This window comes from Pseudophryne corroboree, chromosome 4 (assembly GCF_028390025.1).
Source record: "Pseudophryne corroboree isolate aPseCor3 chromosome 4, aPseCor3.hap2, whole genome shotgun sequence".
NCBI lineage: Eukaryota > Metazoa > Chordata > Amphibia > Anura > Myobatrachidae > Pseudophryne > Pseudophryne corroboree.
In genome coordinates, this window is record NC_086447.1 from 26,125,018 (window position 1) to 26,139,159 (window position 14,142).

A 14,142-nucleotide genomic window follows, 5' to 3' on the forward strand; every position below is an offset into this window, starting at 1 on the left:
ATTTGTACGCATCACAGTAAGCACAGCACGGCATAGCGGGGCGCGTGCAATCGCACACTCCCGCTATGCCATAAACATGATTGGGAGCTGGCGTGTGCATGCAGCCACCTCCCATTCACTGCATTCGCATTGTGGTCCCGCTACAGCACGCAGCAAGGCTGTAGCGGGACAAATCTGTAGGGTGATTTAAGAACATCAGGGCCTGATTCAGAGATGCATGTAATACCTGATTATTTGTGTTTGTGGGTCTGCGCACATGCTGTGTGTGTTGTCACTGTACAGATTGACCCTGTGTGTGCTGGTGCAGTGCGGTGGAACCCAGTATGTGCTTTCACTCAATGGATTTGCCCTGTGTGTGCTGTGTATGTTGTAGCCCCTTGTAACCCTTTGTGTGCTGGAGCAGTGTAGTGTAAACCAGTATGTGCTGGAGCAGTGCGATGTAACCCTTTGTACTGCCACTGTATGGTGTGTGCAGTGCAGTGTAACTCTGTGTGTGCTGATGCAGTGGTCACAGTATATTGCATATATATGCAGTGCTCGAAGTGGGCCGGTATACACTGCTATGGCATGCCAGCACTTCGAGCACTGACTGGAGACCCCCGCCGCCGCCATCATTTCAGATTTGGCGCAAATTGGAGCTCTCGAACCGGTAGATGCATGGCTGCTTCTGATTGGCTGCTGGTACGTGGCAGATTTGAAATGATAGGCAGACTGGACGCTGGAGGCGGGGGGGTGGGTGGGATCTTCACAACCAGAGCCATACTGAAGGCCACAGCAGCCGCCGCCGACCACAGTCTCCTCATTACCACCGCTGCCGCTGACCACAGCCTCCTCCTCCTCCGTACCGCCTCCGACCACAGTCTCCTCCTCTCCACCACTGACCACAGCCTCCTCCTCCTCACTGCTGGCAATTAGATAATCTTACCCTGCTGCTTTTCTCTCTTCCTACTGTATGTCCTTGTTGTCCCTCTCTCTGTCACATTGCGGTCGATTCAATTCACCGACAATTGAATAGCGCCGGGAATTAGCCCCCGGCACTATTCAATTCAGCTCAAGTTAAGTCAGCGAATGCCCGTTCTCCCGGACTTAACAGGTATTTCTCTAACGTCCTAGTGGATGCTGGGGACTCCGTCAGGACCATGGGGGATAGCGGCTCCGCAGGAGACAGGGCACAAAAGCAAGCTTTTAGGATCACATGGTGTGTACTGGCTCCTCCCCCTATGACCCTCCTCCAAGCCTCAGTTAGGTTTTTGTGCCCGTCCGAGAAGGGTGCAATCTAGGTGGCTCTCTTAAAGAGTTGCTTAGAAAAAGTTTTTAGGTTCTTTATTTTCAGTGAGTCCTGCTGGCAACAGGCTCACTGCATCGAGGGACTTAGGGGAGAGAATTTCAACTCACCTGCGTGCAGGATGGATTGGATTCTTAGGCTACTGGACACCATTAGCTTCAGAGGGAGTCGGAACACAGGTCTCGCCCTGGGGTTCGTCCCGGAGCCGCGCCGCCGACCCCCTTGCAGATGCTGAAGATTGAAGAGGTCCGGAACCAGGCGGCAGAAGACTTTTCAGTCTTCCTCAGGTAGCGCACAGCACTGCAGCTGTGCGCCATTGTCTGTCAGCACACTTCCCACAGCGATCACGGAGGGTGCAGGGCGCGGGGGGGGGCGCCCTGGCAGCAATGTAGAATACCTGTATGGCGAAAAATACATCACATATAGCCCTTGAGGCTATATGGATGTATTTAACCCCTGCCAGACTTCACAATCTCCGGAGAAGAAGCCCGCCGAAAAGGGGGCGGGGCCTATTCTCCTCAGCACACAGCGCCATTTTCCCTCACAGAAAGGCTGAGGGGAAGGCTCCCAGGCTCTCCCCTGCACTGCACTACAGAAACAGGGTTAAAACAGAGAGGGGGGGCACTGATTTGGCGATATACATATATATTAAATGCTATATGGGAGGAACACTTATATAAGGGTTGTCCCTGTATAATTATAGCATTTTGGTGTGTGCTGGCAAACTCTCCCTCTGTCTCCCCAAAGGGCTAGTGGGTCCTGTCCTCTATCAGAGCATTCCCTATGTGTGTGCTGTATGTCGGTACGTGTGTGTCGACATGTATGAGGAAAATGTTGGTGAGGAGGCGGAGCAAATTGCCTGTAATGGTGATGTCACTCTCTAGGGAGTCGACACCGGAATGGATGGCTTACTTATGGAATTACGTGATAATGTCAACAAGCTGCAAGTGGGTTGACGACATGAGACGGCCGGCGAACAAATTAGTACCGGTCCAGGCGTCTCAGACACCGTCAGGGGCTTGTAAAAACGCCCATTTACCTCAGTCGGTCGACATAGACCCAGACACGGACACTGATTTCAGTGTCGACGGTGAAGAAACAAACGTATTTTCCTTTAGGGCCACACGTTAAGGGCAATGAAGGAGGTGTTACATATTTCTGATACTCCAAGTACCACAAAGAAGGGTATTATGTGTGAGGTGAAAAAACTACCTGTAGTTTTTCCTGAATCAGATAAATTAAATGAAGTGTGTGATGATGCGTGGGTTTCCCCCGATAGAAAATTATTGGCGGTATACCCTTTCCCGCCAGAAGTTAAGGCGCATTGGGAAACACCCCTCAGGGTGGATAAGGCGCTCACATGCTTATCAGAAAAATATCCTAAAAAGTATACACACACATGCTGGTGTTATACTGTGACCAGCGATCGCCTCAGCCTGGATGTGCAGAGCTGAGGTGGCTTGGTCGGATTCCCTGACTAAAAATATTGATACCCTTGACAGGGACAGTATTTTATTGACTATAGAGCATTTAAAGGATGCATTTCTATATATACGAGATGCGCAGAGGGATATTTGCACTCTGGCATCAAGAGTAAATGCGATGTCCATATCTGCAAGAAGATGTTTATGGACACGACAGTGGTCAGGGGATGCAGATTCCAAACGGCACAAAGATGTATTGCCGTATAAAAGGGGAGGAGTTATTTGGGGTCGGTCCATGGGACCTGGTGGCCACGGCAACTGCTGGAAGATCCACCGTTTTTTACCCTAAGTCACATCTCTGCAGAAAAAGACACCGTCTTTTCAGCCTCAGTCTTTTCGTCCCTATAAGATATCTGCCCAGGGATAGAGGAAAGGGAAGAAGACTGCAGCAGGCAGCCCATTCCCAGTAACAGAAGCCCTCCACCGCTTCTACTAAGTTCTCAGCATGACGCTGGGACCGTACAGGACCCCTGGATCCTACAAGTAGTATCAAAGGGGCACAGATTGGAATGTCGAGGCGTTTCCCCCCTCGCAGGTTCCTGTAGTCTGCTGTACCAATGTCCCCCTCCGACAGGGAGGCAGTATTGAAAACAATTCACAAGCTGTATTCCCAGCAGGTGATAATAAAATTACCCCTCCTACAACAAGGAAAGGGGTATTGTTCCACACTATAGGGTGGTACTGAAGCCAGAAGACTAGGTGAGACCGATTCTAAATCTGAAAAATTTGAACACTTACAAGGGTTCAAATCCAGATGGAGTCACTCAGAGCAGTGATAGCGAACTGGGAACAAGGGGACTATATGGTGTCCCGGGACATCAGGGATGCTTACCTCCATGTCCCAAAATTTGCTTTTCTCACCAAGGGTACCTCAGGTTCGTGGTACAGAACTGTCACTATCAGTTTCAGACGATGCCGTTGGAGTGTCCAAGGCACCCCGGGTCTTTACCAAGGTAATGACCGGAATGAGGATTCGTCTTCAAAGAAAATGGACGACCTCCTGATAAGAACAAGGTCCAGAGAACAGTTGGAGGTCGGAGTAGCACTATCTCAAGTAGTTCTACGACAGCACGGGTGGATTCTAAATATTCCAAAACCGCAGTTGTTCCGACGACACGTCTGCTGGTCCTAGGGATGATTCTGGACACAGTCCAGGAAAAGGGTGTTTCTCCCAGAGGAGAAAGCCAGGGAGTTATCCGAGCTAATCGGGATCCTCCTAAAACCAGGAAAGGTGTCAGTGCATCATTGCACAAGAGTCCTGGTAAAAAAATGGTGGCTTATTACGAAGCGCTTCCATTCGGCAGATTTCACGCAAGAACTCTTCAGTGGGATCTGCTGGACAAATGGTCCGGATCGCATCTTCAGATGCATCAGCGGATAACCCTATATCCAAAGACAAGGGTGTCTCTCCTGTGGTGATTACAGAGTGCTCATCTTCTAGAGGGCCGCAGATTCGGCATTCAGGATTGGATGCTGGTATCCACGGAGGCCAGCCTGAGAGGCTGGGGAGCGGTCACACAGGGAAAAAATTTCCAGGGAGTGTGATCAAGTCTGGAGAATTCTCTCCACATAAATATACTGGAGCTAAGAGCAAATTTGTAATGCTATAAGCTTAGCAAGGCCTCTGCTTCAAGGTCAGCCGGTATTGATCCAGTGGGATAACATCACGGCAGTCGCCCACGTAAACAGATAGGGCGGCACAAGAAGCAGGAGGGCAGTGGTCAAAACTGCAAGGATTTTTCGCTAGACGGAAAATCATGTGATAGCACTGTCAGCAGTGTTCATTCCGGGAGTGGACGACTGGGAAGCAGACTTCCTCAGCAGGCACGACCTCCACCCGGGAGAGTGGGAACTTCATCGGGAAGTTTTCCGCATGATTGTGAACCATTGGGAAAGACCAAAGGTGGAAATGATGGCGTCCCGCCCGAACAAAAAACGGGACAGGTATTGCGCCAGGTCACGAGACCTTCAGGCGATAGCTGTGGACGTCCTGGTAACACCGTGGGTGTAACAGTCGGTGTATGTGTTCCCTCTTCTGCTTCTCATAACCAAGGTATTGAGAATTATAAGACGTAGAGGAGTAAGAACTATACTCGTGGCTCCGGATTGGCCAAGAGGGACTTGGTACCCGGAACTTCAAGAGATGCTCACAGAGGACTAATGGCCTCGGGAGCTAAGATGGGATTTGCTTTCAGCAAGAACCATGTCTGTTCCAAGAGGAACCGTGGCATCTGCCTCTAAGAAAGGACCTGCTCCAGCAGGGACCTTGTCTGTTCCAAGACTTACCGCGACTGCGTTTGACGGCATGGCGGTTGAACGCCGGATCCTAAGGGAAAAGGCATTCCGGAAGAGGTCATACCTACCCTGGTCAAAGCCAGGAAGGAGGTGACCGCACAACGTTATCACCACATGTGGTGAAAATATGTTGCGTGGGTGAGGCCAGGAAGGCCCCACGAAGAAAATTTCAACTAGGTCGATTTCTGCTCTTCCTGAAAACAGGAGTGTTTATGAGCCTCAAATTGGGGTCCATTAAGGTTCAAGTTTCGGCCCTGTAGATTTTCTTCCAGAAAAAATTGGCTTCAATTCCTGAAGTCCAGACGTTTGTCAAGGGAGTATTGCATATACAGCCCCTTGTGTGCCTCCAGTGGCACCGTGGGATCTCAACGTAGTGTTGGGATTCCTCAAATCATATTGGTTTGAACCGATCAAATCTGTGGATTTGAAATATCTCACATGGAAAGGGACCATGTTGTGGCCCTGGCCTCGGCCAGGCGATTGTCAGAAGTGGGGGCTTTGTCTTAAAAAAAGCTCATTTGTTTTTCCATTCGGACAGGGCAGAACTGCGGACTCGTCCCCAGTTTCTTCCTAAGGTGGTGTCAGCGTTTCGCCTGAAACAACATATTGTGGTGCCTGCGGCTACTAGGGACTTGGAGGACTCCAAGTTGCTAGACGTTGTCGGGGCCCTAAAAATATATATATATATATATATATATATTTCCAGGACGGCTGGAGTCAGAAAGTCTGACTTGCTGTTTATATTGTATGCACCCCAAAAGATGGGTGCTCCTGCTTCTAAGCAGACTATTGCTCGTTGGATTTGTAGTACAATTCAGCTTGCACAGTCTGTGGCAGGCCTGCCACAGCCAAGATCTGTCAATGCCCATTCCACAAGGAAGGTGGGCTCATCTTGGGCGGATGCCCGAGGGGGTCTCGGCTTAAAATTTTGCCGAGCAGCTACGTGGTCAGGGGGGAACACGTTTGTAAAATTCTACAAATTTGATACCCTGGCTGAGGAGGACCTGGAGTTCTCTCATTCGGTGCTGCAGAGTCACCCGCACTCTCCCGCCCGTTTGGGAGCTTTGGTATAATCCCCATGGTCCTGACGGAGTCCCCAGCATCCACTAGGACGTTAGAGAAAATAAGATTTTACTTACCGATAAATCTATTTCTCGTAGTCCGTAGTGGATGCTGGGCGCCCATCCCAAGTGCGGATTGTCTGCATTACTTGTACATAGTTATTGTTACAAAAATCGGGTTATTATTGTTGTGAGCCATCTTTTTTAGAGGCTACTTCATTGTTATACTGTTAACTGGGTTCAGATCACAAGTTGTACGGTGTGATTGGTGTGGCTGGTTTGGGTCTTACCCGGGATTCAAGATCCTTCCTTATTGTGTACGCTCGTCCGGGCACAGTACCTAACTGAGGCTTGGAGGAGGGTCATAGGGGGAGGAGCCAGTACACACCATGTGATCCTAAAAGCTTGCTTTTGTGCCCTGTCTCCTGCGGAGCCGCTATCCCCCATGGTCCTGACGGAGTCCCCAGCATCCACTACGGACTACGAGAAATAGATTTATCGGTAAGTAAAATCTTATTTTTTGTCGGGAGAACGAGCATTTTCCGACTTAACTCCCCGCCGCGATGCTGATTCCCGACAGAATCAGCCTCGCGGCGGCCACGCGGCAGCACTTTTGTCGGAATTTCTCTCTCATCCCCCGGGGGTGAGAGAAGAATTCCCGACAATTGAGTGTCACTTGGCGCTGTATTGAATAGCGCCGGGAGCTAATTCCTGGCGCTATTCAACTGTTGGTGAATTGAATCGACCCCTATGTCCCTCTGTTACTCTCCCTGTTCATATGTCCCCCTGTCACTCTCCCTGTCCCTCTGTAACTCTCTATGTCCCTGCTATCATTCTCCCTGTCCCCATGTCACTCTCTGTCCGTATGTCCCTGCTGTCACTCTCTCTCTCTCCTGCTGTCACTCTCCCTGTCCCTATGTACCTGCTGTCACTCTCTCTGTCCCTGCTGTCACTCTCCCTGTCCCTGCTTTCACTCTCTCTGTCCCTAAGTCACTGCTGTCACTCTCGTCCTTATGTCCCTGCTGTTACTCTCTCTCTCTCTGTCCCTGCTTTCACTCCCCCTGTCCCTATGTCCCTGCTGTCACTCTCCCTGTCCCCTTGTCACTCTCTCTGTCCCTATGTCCCTGCTGTCACTCTCTCTGTCCTGCTGTCACTCTCCCTGTCCCTGTTGTCACTCTCGCTGTCCCTATGTCTCTGCTGTCAATCTATCTGTCCCTGCTTTTGCTCTCCCTGTCCCTATTTCCCTGCTGTTAATCTCTCTGTCCCTGCTGTCACTTTCCCTGTCCCTATGTCTCTGCTGTCCCTCTCCCTGTCCCTTTGTCCCTGCTGTCACTCTCCCTGTCCCTATGTCCCTGCTGTCACTCTCTCTGTCCCTGCTGTCACTCTCTCTGTCCCTGCTTTCACTCCCCTTGTCCCTATGTTCCTGTTGTCACTCTCCCTGTCCCTGCTGTCACTCTCCCTGTCCCTAGGTCACTGCTGTCACTCTCCCTATGTCCCTGTTGTCACTCTCTCTGTCCCTCAATTTTGGCTCATTCCGTGTGGCATAATGTGAATTTTGGCTCATACTGTGTGGCATAATGTGAATTTTGTCTCATTCCGTGTGGCATAATGTGTAAGGGGCACCAGTACTAGATAGTATAGCTCCAGGCACTTAAAGTGGGAGCTACATGCATGCAAAGCTAATTGAATTCCCTCCAATGTGTATCCAGTTCCTGGGCAGTGACTGGGAGGTGAATATAAATGCACACAAAAATGGTCCGTCTCATGGGCGTGTTGCGTACATGATGCTAAAGTGTTTGCGTACACAGACGCTTCATCGTTAACATTGGAGGCCACACTCAAATTGGAAAATCTGCACTTCAGCAAGGGCTGGTGCAAGTTTTGACGGTGCGACCGATAATAGTGTCTCAAGATGCACCAAGCGGTGTTACAGCATCTACAGACACTGACAGTGGGCGTCTCAGTACTTGCACATTCAGATGCATACTAGTACACAAGGGAAGGGCTTTGTAGCGGCATTTGCATAAAGTGCAGGTCACATATTAGTTTTATTTCATATATATTTAGTATTATTTCTTATGTTTTCATGTTCTGCACTTTGTTTACAGATAGATATTGGGAAATTTTGTGGTATATGTCTCTGTCAATGCACTCTAGATAAAAATATTATTAATAAACTATTATTTTTGTGTGTGTGTGTGTGTGTGTGTGTGTGTGTGTGTGTGTGTGTGTGGTTGGGGGGGTATGCAATGATCAATATAACAGGATGCAATCATCAGTAATATAACAGGAGGATGTATGCTTCATATAAGCCAGAGGGGAGGGAGTTTGAGATAGTTGAAGGCAGATGGTAGACCACACCTCCTGTTAAGACCACTCCCCCACACCACTGGTCATACCGCCCCCTCAGTACTCACACCCCCACCATGCTAATCACACCACCTGCTGCACAAACTATAGGCCCTACATAAATTTCAGCTCCAGGCCCATGTGGACCTTAATCTGGCACTGCTTATGCATATTGGGTAAATGTGAATAACTCTACACTACAGGTACTTCATGAATGCAACACCATCCAGTATGCATGGTAGAAGGGAAATTGACTTTTGATATTCTGCAATATGATTTTTGCTTGCTTTTTCATTGAGCAATGCAACAGTAGATAGTTATCAAAATATAAATTATTGAATTCAAAGTGTTTAGGTAACAAAATATGTTTCTGCCCAGTTTCGAACTGGGGACCTTTCGCGTGTGAGGCAAACGTGATAACCACTACACTACAGAAACTACATGAAAACAGCATCTCCCGCCATCCAATAAAAAATGATCTTTGACATACATTATGGCATTCTATAATAAAATTTTTATATGATTGCATTTTTATTTGGCATTTCAACCAAAAATCCCTTGTTTTAAAATTCTAAAGATAACAGCACATTTCTGCCCAGTTTCGAACTGGGGACCTTTTGTGTTTTAGGCGAATGTGATAACCACTACAATACAGAAACTGACTTTTGAAGATCTCATCACTATGGAGTCGGGAAGTACCATTGGCAAACCGTTTTCTTAGAATTTTTTTTTTCTAAACTTATTTTTCTATTTTCTAATAATTTCTATGCTATTTTTTCCACTTTGCATTTCAAGAGGACACATTCACTTATTAATAGTTCTGATCATTGTATTTAATAAAAAAATCTATTTTTAATGTATTTCTGACCAATTTTGAAGGGGAACCTTATGCATATTCGCTAAATGTGAATATTACTACACTACAGGTACTTCATGAATGCAACACCATCCAATATGCATGGTAGAAGGGAAATTGACATTTGATATTCTGCAATATGATTTTTTGCTTGCTTTTTCATTGAGCAATGCAACAGAATATAGTTATCAAAATATAAATTATTGAATTCAAAGTGTTTAGGTAACAAAATATGTTTCTGCCAATTTCGAACTGGGGACCTTTCACGTGTGAGGCAAACATGAAATCACTACACTACAGATACTACATGAAAAATTTGCGACCATCATCCAATAAAAAATTATCTTTGACATTCAGTATGGCATGCTAAAATAAACTTTTTATCTGATTGTATTTTTATTGAGCATTTTACCCAAAAATTCATTGTTTTAAAATTCTAAAGCTAAAAGATTGTTTCTGCCCAGTTTTGAACTGGGGACCTTTCGCGTGTTAGGCGAACGTGATAACCACTACACTACAGAAACTGACTCTTGTGTGTCCCATCACTATCTAGTCTGGAAGTACAAATGACACATGCTTTTCTTAGAAATATAATTTTTTCTAAACTTTTTTTCCTATTTTCTAATAATGTTGATGCTATTTTTCCACTTTGCATTTCAAGAGGACACATTCACTTATTATCAATTCTGATCATTGTATTTACTAAATAAATCTTTTTTTAATGTATTTCTGACCAATTTTGAAGGGGGACCTTATGCATATTGGGTAAATGTGAATAACTCTACACTACAGGTACTTCATGAATGCAACACCATCCAATATGCATGGTAGAAGGGAAATTGACTTTTGATATTCTGCAATATGATTTTTGCTTGCTTTTTCATTAAGCAATGCAACAGTAGATAGTTATCAAAATATAAATTATTGAATTCAAAGTGTTTAGGTAACAAAATATGTTTCTGCCCAGTTTTGAACTGAGGACCTTTCGCGTGTGAGGCGAAAGTGATAACCACTACACTACAGAAACTACATGGAAACAGCATCTCCCGCCATCCAATAAAAAATTATCTTTGACATACATTATGGCATTCTGAAATAAACTTTTTATATGATTGCATTTTTATTTGGCATTTCAACCAAAAATCCCTTGTTTTAAAATTCTAAAGATAACAGCACATTTCTGCCCAGTTTCGAACTGGGGACCTTTTGTGTTTTAGGCGAATGTGATAACCACTACAATACAGAAACTGACTTTTGAAGATCTCATCACTATGGAGTCGGGAAGTACCATTGGCAAACCGTTTTCTTAGAATTTTTTTTTCTAAACTTATTTTTCTATTTTCTAATAATTTCTATGCTATTTTTTCCACTTTGCATTTCAAGAGGACACATTCACTTATTAATAGTTCTGATCATTGTATTTAATAAAAAAAAATCTATTTTTAATGTATTTCTGACCAATTTTGAAGGGGAACCTTATGCATATTCGCTAAATGTGAATAATACTACACTACAGGTACTTCATGAATGCAACACCATCCAATATGCATGGTAGAAGGGAAATTGACTTTTGATATTCTGCAATATGATTTTTTGCTTGCTTTTTCATTGAGCAATGCAACAGTATATAGTTATCAAAATATAAATTATTGAATTCAAAGTGTTTAGGTAACAAAATATGTTTCTGCCAATTTCGAACTGGGGACCTTTCACGTGTGAGGCAAACATGAAATCACCACACTACAGATACTACATGAAAAATTTGCGACCATCATCCAATAAAAAATGATCTTTGGCATTCAGTATGGCATGCTAAAATAAACTTTTTATCTGATTGTATTTTTATTGAGCATTTTTCCCAAAAATTCATTGTTTTAAAATTCTAAAGCTAAAAGATTGTTTCTGCTCAGTTTCGAACTGGGGACCTTTCGCGTGTTAGGCGAACGTAATAACCACTACACTACAGAAACTGACTCTCGTGGATCCCACCCCTATCTAGTCTGGAAGTACAAATGACACATGCTTTTCTTAGAAATATAATTTTTTCTAAACTTTTTTCCTATTTTCTAATATTTTTGACGCTATTTTTCCACTTTGCATTTCAAGAGGACACATTCACTTATTATCAATTCTGATCATTGTATTTACTAAAAAAATATTTTTAATGTATTTCTGACCAATTTTGAAGGGGGACCTTATGCATATTGGGTAAATGTGAATAACTCTACACTACAGGTACTTCATGAATGCAACACCATCCAGTATGCATGGTAGAAGGGAAATTGACTTTTGATATTCTGCAATATGATTTTTGCTTGCTTTTTCATTGAGCAATGCAACAGTAGATAGTTATCAAAATATAAATTATTGAATTCAAAGTGTTTAGGTAACAAAATATGTTTCTGCCCAGTTTCGAACTGGGGACCTTTCGCGTGTGAGGCAAACGTGATAACCACTACACTACAGAAACTACATGAAAACAGCATCTCCCGCCATCCAATAAAAAATTATCTTTGACATACATTATGGCATTCTGAAATAAACTTTTTATATGATTGCATTTTTATTTGGCATTTCAACCAAAAATCCCTTGTTTTAAAATTCTAAAGATAACAGCACATTTCTGCCCAGTTTCGAACTGGGGACCTTTTGTGTTTTAGGCGAATGTGATAACCACTACAATACAGAAACTGACTTTTGAAGATCTCATCACTATGGAGTCGGGAAGTACCATTGGCAAACCATTTTCTTAGAATTTTTTTTTCTAAACTTATTTTTCTATTTTCTAATAATTTCTATGCTATTTTTTCCACTTTGCATTTCAAGAGGACACATTCACTTATTAATAGTTCTGATCATTGTGTTTAATAAAAAAAAAATCTATTTTTAATGTATTTCTGACCAATTTTGAAGGGGAACCTTATGCATATTCGCTAAATGTGAATAATACTACACTACAGGTACTTCATGAATGCAACACCATCCAATATGCATGGTAGAAGGGAAATTGACTTTTGATATTCTGCAATATGATTTTTTGCTTGCTTTTTCATTGAGCAATGCAACAGTATATAGTTATCAAAATATAAATTATTGAATTCAAAGTGTTTAGGTAACAAAATATGTTTCTGCCAATTTCGAACTGGGGACCTTTCACGTGTGAGGCAAACATGAAATCACCACACTACAGATACTACATGAAAAATTTGCGACCATCATCCAATAAAAAATGATCTTTGACATTCAGTATGGCATGCTAAAATAAACTTTTTATCTGATTGTATTTTTATTGAGCATTTTACCCAAAAATTCATTGTTTTAAAATTCTAAAGCTAAAAGATTGTTTCTGCCCAGTTTTGAACTGGGGACCTTTCGCGTGTTAGGCGAACGTGATAACCACTACACTACAGAAACTGACTCTTGTGGGGCTCATCACTATCTAGTCTGGAAGTACAAATGACACATGCTTTTCTTAGAAATATAATTTTTTCTAAACTTTTTTTCCTATTTTCTAATAATTTTGACGCTATTTTTCCACTTTGCATTTCAAGAGGACACATTCACTTATTATCAATTCTGATCATTGTATTTACTAAAAAAAATCTTTTTTTAATGTATTTCTGACCAATTTTGAAGGGGGACCTTATGCATATTGGGTAAATGTGAATAACTCTACACTACAGGTACTTCATGAATGCAACACCATCCAATATGCATGGTAGAAGGGAAATTGACTTTTGATATTCTGCAATATGATTTTTTGCTTGCTTTTTCATCGAGCAATGCAACAGTATATAGTTATCAAAATATAAATTATTGAATTCAAAGTGTTTAGGTTTCAAAATATGTTTCTGCCAATTTCGAACTGGGGACCTTTCACGTGTGAGGCAAACATGAAATCACCACACTACAGATACTACATGAAAAATTTGCAACCATCATCCAATAAAAAATGATCTTTGACATTCAGTATGGCATGCTAAAATAAACTTTTTATCTGATTGTATTTTTATTGAGCATTTTACCCAAAAATTCATTGTTTTAAAATTCTAAAGCTAAAAGATTGTTTCTGCCCAGTTTTGAACTGGGGACCTTTCGCGTGTTAGGCGAACGTGATAACCACTACACTACAGAAACTGACTCTTGTCGGTACCATCACTATCTAGTCTGGAAGTACAAATGACACATGCTTTTCTTAGAAATATAATTTTTTCTAAACTTTTTTTCCTATTTTCTAATAATTTTGATGCTATTTTTCCACTTTGCATTTCAAGAGGACACATTCACTTATTATCAATTCTGATCATTGTATTTACTAAATAAATCTTTTTTTAATGTATTTCTGACCAATTTTGAAGGGGGACCTTATGCATATTGGGTAAATGTGAATAACTCTACACTACAGGTACTTCATGAATGCAACACCATCCAATATGCATGGTAGAAGGGAAATTGACTTTTGATATTCTGCAATATGATTTTTGCTTGCTTTTTCATTAAGCAATGCAACAGTAGATAGTTATCAAAATATAAATTATTGAATTCAAAGTGTTTAGGTAACAAAATATGTTTCTGCCCAGTTTTGAACTGAGGACCTTTCGCGTGTGAGGCGAAAGTGATAACCACTACACTACAGAAACTACATGGAAACAGCATCTCCCGCCATCCAATAAAAAATTATCTTTGACATACATTATGGCATTCTGAAATAAACTTTTTATATGATTGCATTTTTATTTGGCATTTCAACCAAAAATCCCTTGTTTTAAAATTCTAAAGATAACAGCACATTTCTGCCCAGTTTCGAACTGG

The 14,142-nt window shown here is 42.9% G+C and overlaps 8 non-coding genes across 8 annotated transcripts; all 8 read right to left on the reverse strand.

The window, feature by feature from the left end:
- Positions 1-8,839: 8,839 nt before the first annotated feature.
- Positions 8,840-8,912, reverse strand: TRNAV-CAC (transfer RNA valine (anticodon CAC)). Its single transcript has one exon. It is a non-coding gene; the product is annotated as a tRNA-Val (tRNA).
- Positions 8,913-9,781: 869 nt separating this feature from the next.
- Positions 9,782-9,854, reverse strand: TRNAV-AAC (transfer RNA valine (anticodon AAC)). Its single transcript has one exon. It is a non-coding gene; the product is annotated as a tRNA-Val (tRNA).
- Positions 9,855-10,284: 430 nt separating this feature from the next.
- Positions 10,285-10,357, reverse strand: TRNAV-CAC (transfer RNA valine (anticodon CAC)). Its single transcript has one exon. It is a non-coding gene; the product is annotated as a tRNA-Val (tRNA).
- An 870-nt stretch (positions 10,358-11,227) lies between these two features.
- On the reverse strand, positions 11,228-11,300 carry TRNAV-AAC (transfer RNA valine (anticodon AAC)). Its single transcript has one exon. It is a non-coding gene; the product is annotated as a tRNA-Val (tRNA).
- A 427-nt stretch (positions 11,301-11,727) lies between these two features.
- On the reverse strand, positions 11,728-11,800 carry TRNAV-CAC (transfer RNA valine (anticodon CAC)). The gene has a single exon. It is a non-coding gene; the product is annotated as a tRNA-Val (tRNA).
- An 871-nt stretch (positions 11,801-12,671) lies between these two features.
- Positions 12,672-12,744, reverse strand: TRNAV-AAC (transfer RNA valine (anticodon AAC)). The gene has a single exon. It is a non-coding gene; the product is annotated as a tRNA-Val (tRNA).
- A 650-nt stretch (positions 12,745-13,394) lies between these two features.
- On the reverse strand, positions 13,395-13,467 carry TRNAV-AAC (transfer RNA valine (anticodon AAC)). The gene has a single exon. It is a non-coding gene; the product is annotated as a tRNA-Val (tRNA).
- Positions 13,468-13,897: 430 nt separating this feature from the next.
- On the reverse strand, positions 13,898-13,970 carry TRNAV-CAC (transfer RNA valine (anticodon CAC)). The gene has a single exon. It is a non-coding gene; the product is annotated as a tRNA-Val (tRNA).
- Between the last annotated feature and the right edge of the window lie 172 nt (positions 13,971-14,142).